Below are 18,000 nucleotides of genomic sequence, written 5' to 3'. Positions count from 1 at the left end.
CAAGGACCCTTGTTGAGAGAGAGTCGTATTTTCACAGTGCCACTTACTATGCCCAGTGAAAGTCCCAAGGATGTGATTATCTCTTAATAACTCTAAAGCCTGTTATGTATCATGTTGTGTTGTTATTTACCTTGAGTGTGTGTGAGAACCCATTAGTGATCTCTGTTGTTGATACTGTACGTCATGATAATGACAAAAGCGTCAGATGACCATTTGTTTGCTTGTAGATAGACAGCGTGATTAGAAATGCATCCCACTTCCCAGTAGAAAGTGCATTTAAATGTAATCTCTTGCATGGTATTAGTTTAATAACCTGGATGTTAATACTAAATTATGTCAAGCCAAACTAATGGAAATTGTGGAAATAAACATGGATAATTTAATATCTGTATGACTTTTACCTCCTATGGAAAGTTATGGTTGGGTTTTAAATACGTGAGAAGGAAGTAAACACTCATAAGAAATACCTGCTGATTCAGTGATGCAAAGTACCACTGATAACTTAAGCGGATAGATGTAAGGAGAAACAATTTAAATACAGTGACTTTTTAGAATATGGACAGTCAGTGAATGGTGTCTCTTTCACCTTCTGCTGTCTTTTTATGTTCAAATAATGCAGTAATAGTAGACATCATTTATTGAATAAACGCTGTATGCCTGATAGTTTTCATATATTCTTTTATTAGTTAATATTATTTTTGATTTACAACTGAGGAAACTGAGATGGTAGTGATTAAAAGATTTGCTTGAGTTGGTATAGCAGAAAAGTGGTGAAGTTTAGAACATAATCTGACTTCGGAGTCCATGTGTTTGTTTGCCACTGATTGTGTAAAGGCATGTTGCGAGGAGGATTCAGTGCCATCATCGACTTCTAGGTGATGGTGATCATATACACGTTCATTACTAGATGTGCGCCTGTCTGAGACCAGTGAAGGTGAAAGACGGCTTGTAACACTGTACAGAAGGTGGAGACCAAAACCATTCCTAAGGGGAAAAAACATGCAAAAAGGCAAAATGGTTGTCTGAGAAGATGTTAAAATTGCTGAGGAAAGAAGAGAAGTGAAAAGCAAGGGAGAAAGGGAAACTGAATGCAGAGTTCCAGAGGATAGCAACTGAATGCAGAGTTCCAGAGGATAGCAAGGAGAGATAAGAAGGCCTTCTTAAGTGAATAATGCAAAGAAATAGAGGAAAGCAATAGAACAGGAAAGCCTAGAGATCTCTTCAAGAAAATTGAAGATACCGAGGGAACATTTCATGCAAGGATGGGCCCAATAAAGGACAGAAACAGGAAACACCTAACTGAAGCAGAAGAGGTTAAGAAGAGGTGGCAAGAATACATAGAAGGACTATACAAAAAGTCTTACTGCCCAAATAACCACAATGGTGTGATCCTTCACCTAGAGGCAGACATCCTGGAGTGTGAAGTCAAGTGGGCCTTAGGAAGCATCACTATGTACAAAGCTAGCAAAGGTGATATAATGTCAGCTGAGCTCTGTAAAAATCCTGAAAGATGACTGTGTTAAAGTGCTGCACTCAACATGACAGCAAATTTAGAAAACAGTGGTCACAGGACGGAAAAGATCAGTTTTTATTCCAATCCGAAAGCAGGCGATGTCGAAGAAAGTTCAAATCACTGTAAATTGTTCTCATTTCACATCCTAGCAAGGTTATGCTCAAAAGTCTTCAAGTTTGGCTTCAGTAGTATGTGAATCAAGACCTTCCAGATGTTCAAGCTGGATTTAGAAAAGGCAGAGGAGCCAGAGATCAAATTAGCAACATTCATTGGAATATAGAACAAGCAAGGGATTTCCAGAAAAACAGCTACTTCTGGTTCATTGACTACACTAAAACCTTTGCCTGTGTGGATTAAAACAAACTGTGAAAAGTTCTTAAAGAGATGAGAATGCCAGACCATCTTACCTGTCTCCTCTTCTTCCCTGTCTCCTGAGAAACCTGTATGTGAATCAAGAAGCAACTGTTAGAACCTTACATGGGACAATGGACTGGTTCAAAATTGGGAACTGAGTAAGACAAAACTGTATACTGTCACTCTTTTTATTTAAGTTCTATGCAAAGTACGTCACACAAAATGCTGGGCTGTATGACTCACAAGCTGGAATCAAGATTACCAGGAGAAATATCAACAACCTCAGATATACAGATGATGCCACTCTAAAGGGAGAAAGTGAAGAGGAGCTAAAGAGCCTCTTGAGGAAGGTGAAAGAGGAGAGTAAAAAAGTGGCTTAAAACTCAACATTCACAAAACTAAAACCACAGCATCTGGGCCCATCATTCCATGGTAAGTAGAAGGGGAAAAAGTAGAACCAGTGACAGATTTTATTTTGGGGGGCTCCAGGATCACTGCAGTTGGTGACTGCAGCCAAGAAGTTAAAAGGCACTTGCTCCTTGAAAGGAAAGCTATGACAAACCTAGACAGCATATTAAAAAGCAGAGACAACAGTTTGTTGATAAAGGTCTGCATAGTCAAAGCTGTGGTTTTTCCTGTAGGCATGTAAGGATGTGAGAGTTGAACCATAAAGAAGGCTGAGCACCAAAGAATTGATGCTTTTGAATCGTGGTGCTGGAGAAGACTCTTGAGAGTTCCTTGGACTGCAAGGAAATCAAACCAGTCAATGCTAAAGGAAATCAACTTTGAACATTCATTTGGAAGGACTGATGCTGAAACTAAAATGCAAATACTTTGGCCACCTGATGTGAAGAACTGACTTGTTGGAAAAGACCCCGATTTGGGGAATGATTGAAGGCAAAAGGAGAAGAGGGCGGCAGAGGGTGAGATGCTTACATAGCATCACTGACCTAGTGGACATGAGTTTGAGCAAACTCTGGGAGACAGTGAAAGACGGGGAAGGCTGGTGTGCTGCAGTCCATGGGGTCACTAAGAGTTGGCACAGCTTGATGACTGAATAACATACTGTCACTTGGGAAGGATTGTTTTGTCCTGAATAAATTACCAGCATACATTTTAGTTCTAAATAATTGAGCAGGGTGTGGCTCAGGACATTTTGTTTTTCTCTATATTAAAATAATCCTTTCTGACCCAGGCTTTCCAGCTGCTGCCTCTTCATAGTTGCTTTTTGCCATGAAGGTCTACACTCATTCATGGATTTCTGGTTCTTTTGTATTGTGATATAGCCAGTGCATTTATGTTTATACCAGCTGATTTTGTTTAAAACTCGGATTTGTCCAATCCTTAGCAGAGGTAGATTCATCTATTTATTCATTTGTTCATGTATTAATTTCCTGTCCGTTCTCACATGTGCTTTTTATGGAGTTTCTAATAAAAGCCATCATTAAAATTTAAATGTAACTTAAACTTATTACAGCAGCAGGTAAATGACAAGGATGGTGAAAACGACAGTGTTAGTCACTCAGTAATGTTTGACTCTTTGTGACCCCATAGGCTGTAGCCCGCCAGACTCCTCTGTCCCTGGAATTCTCCAGGCAAGAATACTGGAGTATGTAGCCATTCCCTTCTCCAAGGATCTTCCCGACCTATGAATTGAACCTGGTTCTCCTGCATTGCAGGCAGAGTCTTTATCATCTGAGCCAACAAGGACAAGGATGTAGTATTGGAAATTTTAATAAATTTTCAATGATTTTAAAAGTAAATACTTTATGTGTATTATGTGCTGGACACTGCTTCCCCGCCCCCCCCCCCCCATAGATTATCTCATTCTGCCCTTATAAAAACAGTGTAAGGTGGGAATAAAATTAGTATTTACTCTTTTTATGCATGGGAAATCTGAACTTAAAGGTGAACGGAATGAAAGCCTTTCCATGTGTTCTTGTCCAGGGAGAGGCTGTTATACAATCAACTAGCACGAATGCCTGGTTTCTTTGCTTGAATAAAGCAGCACAAAGGTGGTATTCAGTAATTCCTGTGATTTTAACCCATTGAAGGAATCTACTTAGGTATGTTCTACCTGGTTTACCTCTGTATGTTGGCACATCTGATGGGAAGTTTTCTCCAAATTCCTTCTATATCTGATAAGAATCTGCTTAGTCAAATTTTATTCCAATTAGAATTAAACAAACAAAAAAGCTTCTTAATATCTACTGAGGTGTTCATAGATTTTTGTGGGTAAATCTTAGATATTACTCCTTACTTTCCAACCTTTCCATCCTGCTTTCCAGTCTCTGGCATCATCCTTTGCTTCATGGCATCTAAGAAATCTGATAGAGGTGTTTATGATTTTAGCCCATCCAACAGGTAAATTCTTTAGATAAAAGTGCCCTTAGGGAACAGTTCCTAAAATGGAAGGGGTGAGTTTTGAACTAAGTAATGTGGATAAGGAGGGGATTCTTTGAAGTATGTGTAGATTTTAAGTACTGACTTCATTTTTTGTGTGTATACACATCCCTCATGATGGATGGGAGACTCTTAACAATGTTACTATAGAGTCACTGGTTACCATATGCCAGGTAGTGGACTGAGAACTGAATTACATTATGTTACTTACTTTTCATCTGTTCTTTGAGGCTGAATAGCATTATCCTCCCTACTTTGTAGGTAAAGTGGAGGCTTTTACCAATTAACAAATTGCTCATGATCACGTGGCTAGTAAATAATTTAACTAGCATCCCTTCCCAGGCAGCTGCCCCACAGCTTGTGCTTTTAAACAAGAGGAACATAATTATAATTTAATGAATGAAGTTAGTCTGCTTACATTTCAGACTGTATCGTTCCAGTGGATAAGTGTAATCTTTACTTTCATCCTGGAAGAAAAGAAAATATATATGTATATGCCAAGATTCTAGTAATAATTGAAAATAAAAGAATGAAGCCTTGCCCGCAGTTTTCCCATTTTTGTTTTTAGGATAACTCTCATTTTAGCTGTTGTTTTTGATGTGTAATCTGGAGTTGCATATAGTGCCAGTAACTGTAAATAGAGGTTTACATTCTTATCAGTGGGTATCCTTAGTATAAAAAAATTAGGATTTGAGATACACATACACACATATATACCGCTGATGACTAACCATATTGAAAAAATCAAATAGTGATGTATTTATGATTCATGGTTGAGTTAATTATAGGATTTGTTTGTTTGTTTCATAGGAAGCACTGCCTTAGATTTATTAGAATCATTTGTGGCTCTTTATTTTTGGAGAATATTTAAGAAAGTAAAGGAAAAAGAAAAATTCCATTTCCAATATATAAACAATATAAAGATGTTTGGTTCTGATGTTCCAGACTTATTGATACTGACCTGAAAGTAAAGGTATTAAGAAACGTAACAAAGTGATGAACTACTATGGCACCCACCAGGCAATAGTGTAAGCTTAAGACGTGATAAGGCATTTATGGTAGTCAGGGAGAGATTCTGTTTCTATCTCAGTCAAATATACTATGTTTAAATGTAAATTCGACTAGAGTTTTATAGTTAAAGATACTTCTGAGTGGCATATATATATATGCCACTCATATATATATATATATATATATGTGAACTCCAGTGTTCTTGCCTGGAGAATTCCATGGACAGAGGAGCTTGGCGGGCTATAGTCCAAGACGTTGCAAAAAAGTCAGACACAACTGAGTAACTAACACTATTCATCTATTCTTGAAAGAACACTGGAGTGGGTTGCCATTCCTTTCTCCAGGGAATCTTCCTGACCCAGGGATCAGGATCGAACCCAGGTCTCCTGCATTGCAGGCAGATTCTTTACTATCTGAGCCACCAGGGAAACACACAAATATATGTGTGTGTGTGTGTATACATATATGTATTTGTAGCTTCATGTTTATGTATATGTGTATATCCTCCAACTTTAATTCTGAGTAATATAATTGTCTTTTTATAATTGAAAATATCATTTTGTGTGTGTGTGTGTGTGTATAGGCCACTCAGAAGTATCTTTAACTATAAAACTCTAGTCTAATTTACATTTAAACATAGCATATTTGATTGAGATAAAAATAGAATCTTTCCATCTATTCTTAGTAATAAGTATATATTTTCCATAGAGAGGAAACTGTTGCTTCAAGAAAAAGTACTTTCAGGTAGAAAAGTATTTCACAGTTAAAGTTTAATTTGGTAGATTTAAGAGAAGATATAATGCAATATTTGGAGAAGGAAATGGCAACCCACTCCAGTATTCTTGCCTAGAGAATCCCATGGACAGAGAAGCCCGGTGGGCTACTGTCCATAAGATTGCACAGAATCAGACACTACAGAAGCGACTTAGCGTGCACACATAATGCCAGATTTATTGGAAGAGTTTTGTTACATTCATTTAACATAATCATAAAATGAACAGAAACAGTGGCATGCCTCCTAGTTGTTTTTCATTATTTAAAATCACTTTGTAACATATTTTCTTAGGAAATGGTCACTCTTACTGAGTCTGAGTACCTTAGAATATCACAGGCTTCTAAAGTTGTTATACTAACAAGAAGCCGTCAAGTGGTGAAATGACTGCCCAGTAGTTACACAGCAAGGCAGGCACCTAGTTTGATTTGGTTTGTTCATTAATTTTGTTTTGTTTATTAGTTTTTTTAATATCCCATATATAAAGCATGAGTGAAGTCATACAGGTTTGTCTTCTTCCCTCTAACTTATTTTACTTAGCTTAATACCCTCAAGGTCCATCCACATTGTTGCAAATGGCAAGATTTCACCATTTTTATGCCTGAGCAGTGTTTCATTGTATATGAATCCTTTTTATCCATTCATCTGTTCATGGGCACTTAGGTTGTTGCTCTACCTTGACTATTTAAAATAATGCTGCAACAAATGGTGCATATAGCGGTGCATGTGTCTTTTTAAAATTTGCTACCACTTGGGAAGAGGGACATGGCGAGGGTAAAATGGGTAAAGGGTGACAGATAGAAAATAAATTTGTGGTGATGAGCATGGTTTTTTTGGTGAGGCATACAAAAGTAGAAGTATAATGTATACATGAAACATAGAGTGTTAACAATCAAGGTCACCTCGATAAAATTTAAAAATTTAAAAAATACATGTTTTAAAAAAAGTTCACGCAGCTAGCGAGATACACAGCATAGAACCCAAACTCCTATCTCTAATTTTGGCCATTCTATCAAGCCTGGAATCCATACCAACTGTATTTAATGTTTATTTCCTTCTAATTTGTTTAGAATGGAAATTGTTAAGCATTAACTACATATAAGAATATTTATCCTTGAAAAATGTATTTATTTGTACATTATTTTTTTTTTTAATTCTAGGAATCATTGACATAGAGTAATTCCACAGCATGTGGCCCCAAGATCTACACTAAAAGGTAAGCTTCCCCAAAGGGAAAACTTTTTCTTACCTGTATTTCACCTTGGATTAGCATCCTCAGTTACTATGGAAACATTAGATCCTTTCCTTAGAGTGATACAGTGAGATCATTTTTGATGTTTTTCTGAAAGTGGAAGTTAACAGAACTAGTGAAGTCATAAGTTTGAACCTTGAAAATAGGAAGTTGTACCCTCTCTGGGTTCTTTCTGGAGAAGATACTGAGGCAGATATTTGGTGGTTCAAATTAATATGATAATTCAAAAAGTTCAGAATTTGGCATCATGGAAAGAGTATTGGGAATAAAATGAAGGTTGTTGCATTTTTGCCCATGACTTATGGAGAGAATATTTTCAGTCAGATCTTCAAAATACTAAGTTAATAAGTCTGCAAATGTTGAGGCATTAAAATTGAAGTCTTTTAGGGGTAAAGCACGAGTGTTGTAAGTTACTGTCATGCATGCCCCCTCTGTCTACATTTGCCCACTCTGTCTTGAACTTCATATTTTTTTCCTTTATAAAAGATACAGATATACGCAAGAAAACTTGCTGTTTTTAGTTTCCTAACACTGTAACAAAGTACCATGAACTGGGTGACTTAAAACAATGGAAATTTATTTTCTCACTGAGTAGAAAAGAATGAAATCAAAGTGTAGGCTGGGCTGTGCTTTCTCTAAGAGTTTTAAAGGAGAAATTCTCACTTGCACCTTGCATCTTCTAGAAGTTGCTGACAACTTTTGGTGTTCCCTGGCTTGTAATTGCATCACTCCAGTCTGCCTTCACATGGCTTCTCCCCCGTGTGTGTTTGAGTTTATATTTCCCCTTCATGTGAGGACGCCAGTCCTTACGTCAGGCCCACCCTAGTCCAATATGACCTCATCTTAACTTTACATCTGCAAAGACCCTTTCCCCAAATAAGGTCACATTCATGGGGTCTCAGGATTAAGATTTCACTATACTTTTTTGTGGGATATTGTTCACCCATAGTAGGACCTGGCCCTTAAAAGTGTCAAGAGTGATATTGAAGTTAACTGCGGTTAACCAGACATTCATGGGGAAAAATGCTAATCTGGAGGATGGTGGTAGAGGAAAATCTCATTGCATTGCTGTATAGAAAATAAAAAGCTGAGTCACTTTAACAGATGTAATAATTATCAAGGGATCCTGATGGCCAAATTGTCTCCCCAGCAATAGAAAACAAAATATTCTGTGATTCAGTATAGGGCTTGAATACCTTTGGGTAATATTAATGTATACTCTTGAGTCTCAGGGAATTTTCTTAACACCCTCTATTGAAAAAAATATATAGAAAAAAATTATTTAATTTGATTTCCCCTTATGAGCCCCAATCCTTCATAAGCCAAGATTAACTAAGGTATTCTTTACCAATTAATTCTTACTCTGTAAAAAGTCACCCCAGAATTCAGTGGCTTGTAATAGTGACCATTTATTATTTCTTATGAGTCTATCAGCCCACAGTTTGCTGGGTGTGTCTGTGTGTCTGAGGTCAGTTTGTAGGTTGGGTGGGGGAGCCTCTGCTCCCTGTGGTCTCTCAGGGAGCCAGGCTTCTTCTCATGGAGCTGGCCTTGTTCCAAGATATGAGTGCCCTCACACTTGCTGTGAACTACTACTTTTACCTCCTCAGACTTCTTTAGCTAGAATCCATCCCACACAAGGCAGTAGGAGTGATCTTAAATCACGTTCTAAATGTAATCTAACTACCAGAACCACCTATAAATCTGCCACTCTTCCCTGTTTTCCTTGGATCAATTCCAGATGTTTAACACGGCTTCAGAAGTTTCAACATTATCTGGCTCTTGCTTAGCTGTCTACCTTTCTTCTCCAACCCCACACTCTCCAAAGTAGGTTCTTCCAACCCGAATTTCTTTAAATTGTTTAAATATCTCATCTTCTATCTTGCTCTTGTGCATTGTAGCCCTTCTTCCAGGAACAGCCCTTTTCTCCATCTTCTCCCTTCTCCTACCTTTGTGTGATCAACTCATTTATCACTAAATGAAAGCTCAGTTCTTCCAGGAAGCCTTCTGTGTTTTCCTTTGCCTCAGTTAAGCTTCTCTTGGCTGCTGACATCAATATGAATGACATGATAATCACAGTGTCCTGCAATTGCTTGCCTAATTATCTTACTCTCCCACCTTGGACTCTGATGCCCAGTGATTCCATCTTGTTTTACATTGTGGTATTCCTAGAATGTAACAGTACTTGCATGAAGAATGACTCAGTAATTATTCATGGAAAGAATGAAGGATTCAATGACATCTTTTCTATTCTAATTCTTCTGTCTTTAAAGGTTTAAGTGGTTGGGCGTGTTCAGAATTAATGTTGAAAGGCAGAGGGTCACCTTCCCTCGAATTTCCCACATTCTCCTTTGTCCCTGTCTTATAGAGGGCCCTGGCTCCCTCTGGTGCCTTGGCCTTTTGCTATCTGTTATTTGTAGCCTGTGGAACAGAACAGCTGCAAAATAGTGTGCTTTGGTTCATGCATTTTTCTCTCTCTTTTTCATTTAATTTCAAAAAGGAAAACAAATTTTAATTCGTCGCTAACACTTGAAAATTAGATTTCACATGCAGTGATGATTTCCAGATTCTCTTAGAAGAAACCGGATTGTTTTCTGCCCTGGGCCTGCATTCCCAGGTGGCCTGAGGGCCTGTTTGAGCAGCAGATGCCTTCCCCTACCTTCAGCTCATCATGCCTCATCATTTGCTGTCTATATGGCCCTGGCAGGCACTCGAGTTCCCTGGTGGCTCAGTAGTAAAGAATCCGCCTGCCGAAGATGGGGCTTTGCTCCCTGGATCGGGAAGATCCCCTAGGGAAGGAAATGGCTACCCACTCCAGTAAAAAAACCCATGGACAGAGAGCCTGGTGGACTACAGCCTATCCAGTTGCAAAGAATCAGACAGGACTTAGTGACTGAAACAAAACAAAATAAAAGCTCGACTTCTGAGAGTTTGTCTCTTACAAACCAAAGGTGATAGGTTTGGTCACTGAACCATTTTGTTGTTCCTGTTGTATATCTACCCCACTAAGTAAAAGTAATTTACGTTTTGTGTTCGGAGCTCTGTGCTTCATTTCCTGCTCAAATACTCAAACAGATAAACTAATCTCTCCAAAACTCTTTTCTCCCCCACTTGTAAAATGGAGAAATGGAGACTATAATATTGTGTATGAACTTGCATCAAGTTCCTTTGTTAAAACCACAACATTCCATCTAACCTGTGCACATAGAGAAAATTGAAGAAAATAGTTTTTCTGGATTGATGCACATAATTTTCATCTTTTATTGGATGATATTAATTTAAATAGATTAGGAAAATTAAGTATCTACACATGCTACAACATGGATGAACTTTGAAACTGTTATCCTAAGTGAAAGAAGCAAGCACAACAGGCTCCATATTATATGAATCCATTTATATGAAGTTTCCAGAATAGGAAAAATGATAGAGACAGAAAGCATGGTAGTGGTTTCCAAGAACTAAGGAAAGAGAATAATGTGAAGTGGCTACTAGTGGGCCCATGGTGTCCTTTCTTGGGTGATGAACATTTTCTGGAGTCAGATAGTGGTGGTGGTGACATGACCCTGTGAATGCTGAGATATACTGAATTCTACAGTAAATGGTGAATTTTATGCTGTGTGCTAGCTCGGTCGCTTCAGTCATGTCCCACTATGCAATCCTGTGAACTGTAGCCCGCCAGACTCTTCTGTCTGGGGGATTCTCCAGGCAAGAATGCTGGAAAGAGTTGCCATCCCCTTCTCCAGGAAATCTTCCCAACTCAGGGGTCAAACCAACATCTCCTGTCTTCTGCACTGGCCCAGATTTTATGGTTGCTGCTGTTGTTCAGTTGCTCAGCCATTTCCAACTCTTTTTATGCTACGTGAATATCAGTGAAGTCATAAAACACTAAATTCATGTTTTAGTAAGACAAGATTTTTCTTTCAAATGTGATGAGTAGGACGTGTTACAGAATAAGCAGACTTCTTGGGCGGTCACTCAAGTCGACAAGCACGGTTTTCCTCAAAGTCCTGCTGTGCTCTCCAAAACCAAAGACCAAGGCAGATTTCTAATTGTAAAAATTCATGGTTTAATCCACTGGCTATGAGAGATGGGGTCAGAGATGGATTTGTGTTTAAAATTCATCAACTGCACCTTCTCTAGCCACACATTCCTCTAACAATAAATGAAGGTATTAACGGCCATTTTGGTAGGTTATTGTAAGACGTAGGAAGAACAAATGTCAAATATTTACCATGGTGCCAGATACAAAACAGTTCCTCTATATATATGTGTGTATATATATATATATATGTAAATTGAAGTAAAATAGACTTGTAGTATTATATAATTGATATATTTTAATGAGTGTTACTTGGTTGTAAGTATTAGGCTGTAACACGATTTTTGGCCACTCAGCTTTTCCACCGTTACCCTCCCACATCCCCAACGCCCCCTCCACAGGCATCTTTGCCAGAAAGAAAAGCACGGCTAGAATTTCTGCTATCACTTAATGAATTTAATCAGTCCCGTAGGGACTTCTGCTAAAGCAGAGGAACATTTAACAGAGAAACATTATTTTTATGCTTCCTGTATTCCTCCTAGTAGTTGACAGAGGCTTCCCCCGCAGAAGTAACATTACCTGTGCAGAGAGGAGCATTAGCATACCATGAGGGTGATGTTAGAACCAAGAGGACGCATCCCTGTGGCCTTGTATTAAAATGTGTCTGTGCATGTGCTTCTGAATGCAAGTCAACATGTTGCCAGTAAGAAAATAAACTGCTATCTGGAAATGTATGTTTCAATTGTCTATCATTTTTATTATCTATGATTTTTTTCTGTTTAAACATTGTAGAGGTTTTTTTTTTTTTTTTTTTTTTTTTTTACCTTTGGTTTCATCTTTGGAAATTAAAATTAAAGTCATAGTTTGGGATATAGAAGATAATTGAGTTATTCAGTGAAGTATACTATACATTGTAACATTAAGCAGAATTATTTAATCTACATTATGAAAAAATGACTGTGTGAATTGCTCCATTTGATACAGTGGTTGCTTTCTGCTTTTCTTTGTGGGTAATGGAAAGGATTATGCTATGGTGAGTAGCCAGAATAGCTGAGATTGTATCATTTGCCTCTTAGCAAGTATTTATTGGTAGCTCACTATAAGCCAACATCTTCAGTAGGACCTAGAGTTATGGTGGCAAATAAAATATATATATATACACCCTCAAATTCTGAGTTTGATATCTAATAGAGGTGGCACATGGTACTTCAGCAGTAAAGAATCCGCCTGCAATGCAGGAGATACAAGAGATGCAGGCATCAGACTTCTTTTCACAAAATGAATTGACTCTTTGATATTAGGGAATGGTACTCTTTCTGTTCTCAGTAATGCTTCTTGACATATTTATTTCATATCATATTAAGATTGAAATCCCTCCCTTATTTAAATTAATATTTGCCAGGGGTTCCATTTCTAGTTTGTTTCCAGTCCTTACTAGTCATTGTAGGTGTGTCTTCTTTTAGTAGCATATAGCTACATTTTTTTCAATGTATTGTTTTTCTCATGTATCAAAGGAGTTTAAAAGTTCATACTTACTTTGAATCTTAAACAATCTTTCCATTCTTTCTACTGTCTTATTTCGTGTCAGCACACTTTGTGTGAGATTTTTTGTTTCTGCATATTTCTTCTTTTCTGAATTCTAATGGAACAACTAATTTTTCTTTTATTCCACTATTCTTTGATTATTTCAGATTTCTTATTATGTTTCTATTTGTATATAGCTCCTTTAATTTTACGCTTAGCAATGCAAAATTTAATAATGTTCTTACATAAAACCTAAAATACTTTATTTCTAATTATACCACACAAAGTTCCACATTTTTCTCGTATACATAGTAAAATACTATGGACATGATTTTTTTTCAGTTAGTGATTCTTATTGTCATATTCAATATAGTTAAGATTTCACTTATATAGAATTCCCTATTCATTTGTCCATTTATCATTTGTCATTTGTTTCTAGTTTCCTAATCTTTATTGTTCAAATTCCTTTTACTTAATACACCCAAAAAACATTTTTTCATGGCTTCTGTTAGTGTTCAGTTCTGTTTGTTTGTTACAAAATGTCATTTTTTTTAGCCATTATTTTGGAGTGATATTGAACTAGGGTTTGAATTCTTGGTTGCCCAGTTTTTCCCTTCCATACTTTGAAGATACTATTCTGTTGTTTTCTATTCTTTATTTACTGCAGATTTTAAAGTCTTCTGTTAGTCACATTGATAATCTTTTATAGGTGGTCTTTTTTGTTTCCTTTTAAGATTTTCTCTGTGTTTGGAGTTCTGAAGTTTCATTATGATTTGTCCAATTAAGCACTTATTTTTAGTTTTACTCATGTGTTGCCTTACTTTCAATCTGAGGTCGTGTTTTGGAAAGTTGTCATTCATCATTTATTTGAATATTGACACTCAACATCTTTTCCTTTGTCCTTTGCTGTATATCTAAATAGACGTTTTGGGACCATTTATTTCTCCTGTCTATAATGCCTGGTTATTCTTTTCAGTGTCTGTTTCTTTATATCACCATTTTGCTTTTTGAGAAAATCTGTCATTTCCTCCTCCAGTTTTCAAATTCTTACTTTATCAGTGTCTACTCTGTTTATTTAAAATTTATATCAGTCAAAATAGCAAATTTATGCTGCACTAGCAAATAACTCCTAAGTCTTATGGGCAAAAACAACAAACATTTATTTCTCCCTCATGTTACATACCCACTGCAGGCTAACATGGGAGCTTTGCTTATCATATTCCATTCATGTTCATGGAATCACTGTCAGGAAATGATTCCGTAAGTGCTGAGGCCAAATTCAGAGGACCTGTGGGATCATGAACTAAGTCTGAAAACTTTCTCATGAAGGACATGTGTCCCTCACTTTTGTTTACATTTCATTGCCAAAGTCACAAGGCCATGGATGACTCTGAAGAAGACAGATAATGCAGTATTAACAATTGCCTGGAAATAAAGAATATTTGTTAAAAGCACTTAATTGAAGTTTAAAATGTTTGTTGGCTTTTAAATTTTCTATTATTTTTTTTTCCTGGAACTTCTATTTGGTTTCTTTGATTTCTCTTTCTGTGTATCTTTTATAATGTTCTGCTCTTTTCTTGTGGGTTCAATTCCTTTCTAACATTTTCCAAACTCTCACTTTCTATTCATGTTCATGATGTTTTTTCATTTTGAGTGCTTACACTGCATATCCTTTTTACTGTGCTAGTAGATTCATTCTTGTCATAGCTTTTTCCCCGTCATATAGTCTGTCTTTTTATATTGTGAGCTCATATTAGATTTATTTTTTTCACGTGAGAATGCTGTGGATGTTGTGTTGTGAAAACATGACATAGAAGTGGTTTTGCTTTTGCTTCTACCACGGTCCTGGGATGTAAAGTGTCACAGACCAGTGTTAATTTCCTACAGTTCATGAGTAGTATACAGTTAGGTCATATACTTAAGTTTAGCAAAAGCTTCAGGTTTCATTTTCTTCCATGGGGTGCATTGAACCTGGGCAAGACAGTAGAATTCCATACTGAGTTTTGAGGTGGCTTGAGATCATGTCCCCCAAAGAGGGTCCCATTTGGTACCTGCCTCTCAGGCAGATCCTTCAAGATGAGATGTGGAATCCTTTCACCTACCGCCCACACATTTTTCAGTCTAGTGTTGTGCTGTTGTTTGTGTTGAGTGATCCTGCACAAGAGCCTTTTATAAAGCAGATTTTCTGTTCCCTGTAGTTTTATATTTTCTTGAGCATGCGCCCCTTTGGTTTTCAAATCCAGGGGTTTAAGGGGCTCATCTCCGTTGTGCAGGATCTAGCCATTGAGGTGTTTGTGGAGTTCAAATCCCCTACTCTGCAGGGAAAATAACCACACTTTTGTAATTGCTCCCATCTTTGGATTGATCTGACTGGGGTGTGAATTTTTCTTGACGAGCCTTTATCTCTGCCTTTCCTGCTATCCCCTTGCTGTCGTTTTACCGTTTGCTCTGGAGACTCTTCATCCAGCTTTCAGGTCTCTTTCCGAGGGGATTATTCTATATGTAGCTGGCGATCCCTTGTGTCGATGGAAAGAGGTTAGTTCAGGATCTTCTTATGTCGTTTCAGACTCTCTAAACTGTTAAGTACTTTGCCTGTAACTAGTTAATGACCAGAGCTGGAGATCCCCTCCCACTCTTTTCCAATAGCTGGAAATGCATTAAACAATAGAAAATGGAAACCCTGAGTCTTGTATTGAATTTTCTTTGATACAGGATTAGCAGTCAAGAAGCCCTGAGTGAAACAAGTGAAAACCACACAGGCAACGAGTGCCGGGAGTTTTAGAAGGCAGTGAGGAAGTGGCTCTCCTGGTGCGAAGTGCTCATTTTATACATTAACCAGGGATAAACGCCCTGGCTGTCAATGAGTCAGATCAGAACTGAACATTCAAGGCAATTGGTTGAATACAAAGGAAATCTTTGGGTTGTCTGCCCAGTATACAGCCGTGATTTCACTTAGAAGTATCTGGCTGGCACAGGCCTGGCGGAAAGGAAGCAAGGTGTCTCCTATCACGAAGTGACTGGAGCAGGAGATTTTTTCTCTTTGAGGAATTTCTCATGAGGACACAGAGTCTAGATGAGACCCGAACAAAGGAACCAGTGAATCATGCTAATCTTGAGCTATTTTAACTCACTACATACTAACACAGAGAGAAGAATCCGGAAAGGGCAAGTAGGCAACGTGGTTCAGAGGGTGAGAGAGCTGTGACCACATGGTCCCTGAAACAGAAAAATAGCTGCTTTGCCCCAACCTGTTCCTTGTGATTTTACTCTAGCTGCACTTCACAGCTCCAGGTTCTCTGAGATCTTCCGTTCTTACAGCGAACTAACTTTTTGCTCAGGCTCCTGTGAGGGGTCCTCTCTTTCTTTACCATCTGAGACACCAGGGAAACCCTATGGGGCCTCTCTTTCTTAAAATTGAGATTTCTCAGCCTGGACATTGACCCAATATGTCCCATGACAACATATTGATACTATTTAAAAAACAAACAAACAAAATGAAACTCCCCTTGAAATCAACATTGTAGTTTAAGTTCATTGACGGAATGACTGGGTGATATTAGGCAAAATGTCTCTAATTCCTTAAAATTCCATTATGATGCCTGGAATAACGGGTCAGAAGTTAGGACAAATGCTAAAGTGGCTTAAGAAAAGAGCAAACTGTGCATGATTCAAGGATGTTACTAAGCAGATCCTAGCTTGAAGGCATTGAGACGGTGCTGGCACCTTTAAATAGCTCACACAGCTTCTGAGGCTGCCCGGCTACTGACACAGAGGCTGTGACTCACTGATTCTCCCAATTCCCCTATGTAATCTGACACAATGTATCCCCAAGACACTTCCTGCTGCTAATGCTTCTATTTCTATCTTGGAGCCTTTTAATTTGTATTTTCCCCAAATGGCTTATGTCTGCTTGTCAAGTGGGATTCTCACCTTACTTGGAACTCTGGCTCTTTGATAAGGAAGAGCAGGCTGGCAAGAAGAGCTGGCGTGCTGCTGAAACCGTGCAAGCAATCAACAGCTCCTTTACGGCCAAGTGTGATTTTTCTGCAACGCCAGCTGAAAGCAGCTCAGCATAGCTGTCTCCTGTTCCTATTGGATTCTCATACACAGAGTTTATTAGCGCCTTACCACCGTGTGGCAAGGTAGGAGTTTGGGTGCAACTCGCTGCTCTAACGTAACTCCAGTGGATGCATTTCTTGAATCCTGTGTGTCTGACCCCATAATGGGCACTTAAAACTCAAAACCATTTAGGTCCTATCCACCTGCACCTAGATGAACAGTGAGTATGAATCATGGTCTTGGAGTCAAGAAGGATCTGAGTTTGAATCCCAGTTTTGTCACAGATTTACTGTGAGATACTGGAAAACTTACTTAACCACTCCAAACTTCAGATGATATGTTTAAAAAATGAAGAAAATGTTAGAACCCGCTTTTGGGTTAGGTTTTCATATTTTGAAGAAGCAAATATTGTCCATAAGGGCAGAAAAGTGCCAGGTGCATCATACATGCTCAAAATCCATTAGCTGTTATCATCATCATCAAGTAAAGACTGCTTATTATTTAAAGCATGTATCCTGTTTTCTCCCATTTCTCTTAAGCACAACTAAATGTTATTCAGTTCATTAGGGGAAGTAAGATCATCCTCCTTCATCACTTGAGGGAGAAAGAAAACACTTTGGGGAAGGTAAATTCTCACCATTGACATGAGGAACTCTGATCGTCATTGTGGACAAAGCACAGCTCTGAACTTCAAGACTTCTATTTGGTACAAGTGTGTGACTTTGGACAAGTCGTTCACAGTTCTGAGCCTAAGTTTTCTCAACTGTGAAAGGAAAGCTCTGGCCTGGCTGTTACCTGGGACTCTTAACTTTCTGTGTTCTAGGAGTTTCCTCTTCCCAGTGTGAACATTAAATGATCGCATCTTCATTGTAGGAGTGATACCATATAATTCTCCAACTATGCAATGAGCAGAACTTGAGCTTGAACAGTCAGTATGCTTCAGATAAACTCAGTGTTTTTATTCAGTTGCTCAGTTATGTCTGACTCTTTGCAACCCCATGGACTGCAGCACACCACGTTTCTTTCACTATCTCCTAGAGTTTGTGCAAACTCATGATCATTGAGTCAGTGATGCC

At 38.1% G+C, this 18,000-nt stretch overlaps 1 protein-coding gene across 11 annotated transcripts in view; it reads left to right on the top strand.

The window, feature by feature from the left end:
• The window catches only part of CNTN4 (contactin 4), a 971,999-nt gene that overhangs the window by 224,965 nt on the left and 729,034 nt on the right, over positions 1–18,000 (top strand). For all 11 annotated transcript variants that reach the window (XM_070455652.1, XM_070455651.1, XM_070455646.1 and 8 more), the window contains one exon: positions 7,214–7,269. The gene's annotated coding sequence lies outside the window, so the exon portion shown is untranslated. The remainder of the gene's footprint in view (positions 1–7,213; positions 7,270–18,000) is intronic.

The sequence above is a fragment of the Odocoileus virginianus genome, chromosome 26 (genome assembly GCF_023699985.2).
Source record: "Odocoileus virginianus isolate 20LAN1187 ecotype Illinois chromosome 26, Ovbor_1.2, whole genome shotgun sequence".
NCBI lineage: Eukaryota > Metazoa > Chordata > Mammalia > Artiodactyla > Cervidae > Odocoileus > Odocoileus virginianus.
This window is presented reverse-complemented; position numbering and strand designations above follow the sequence as displayed.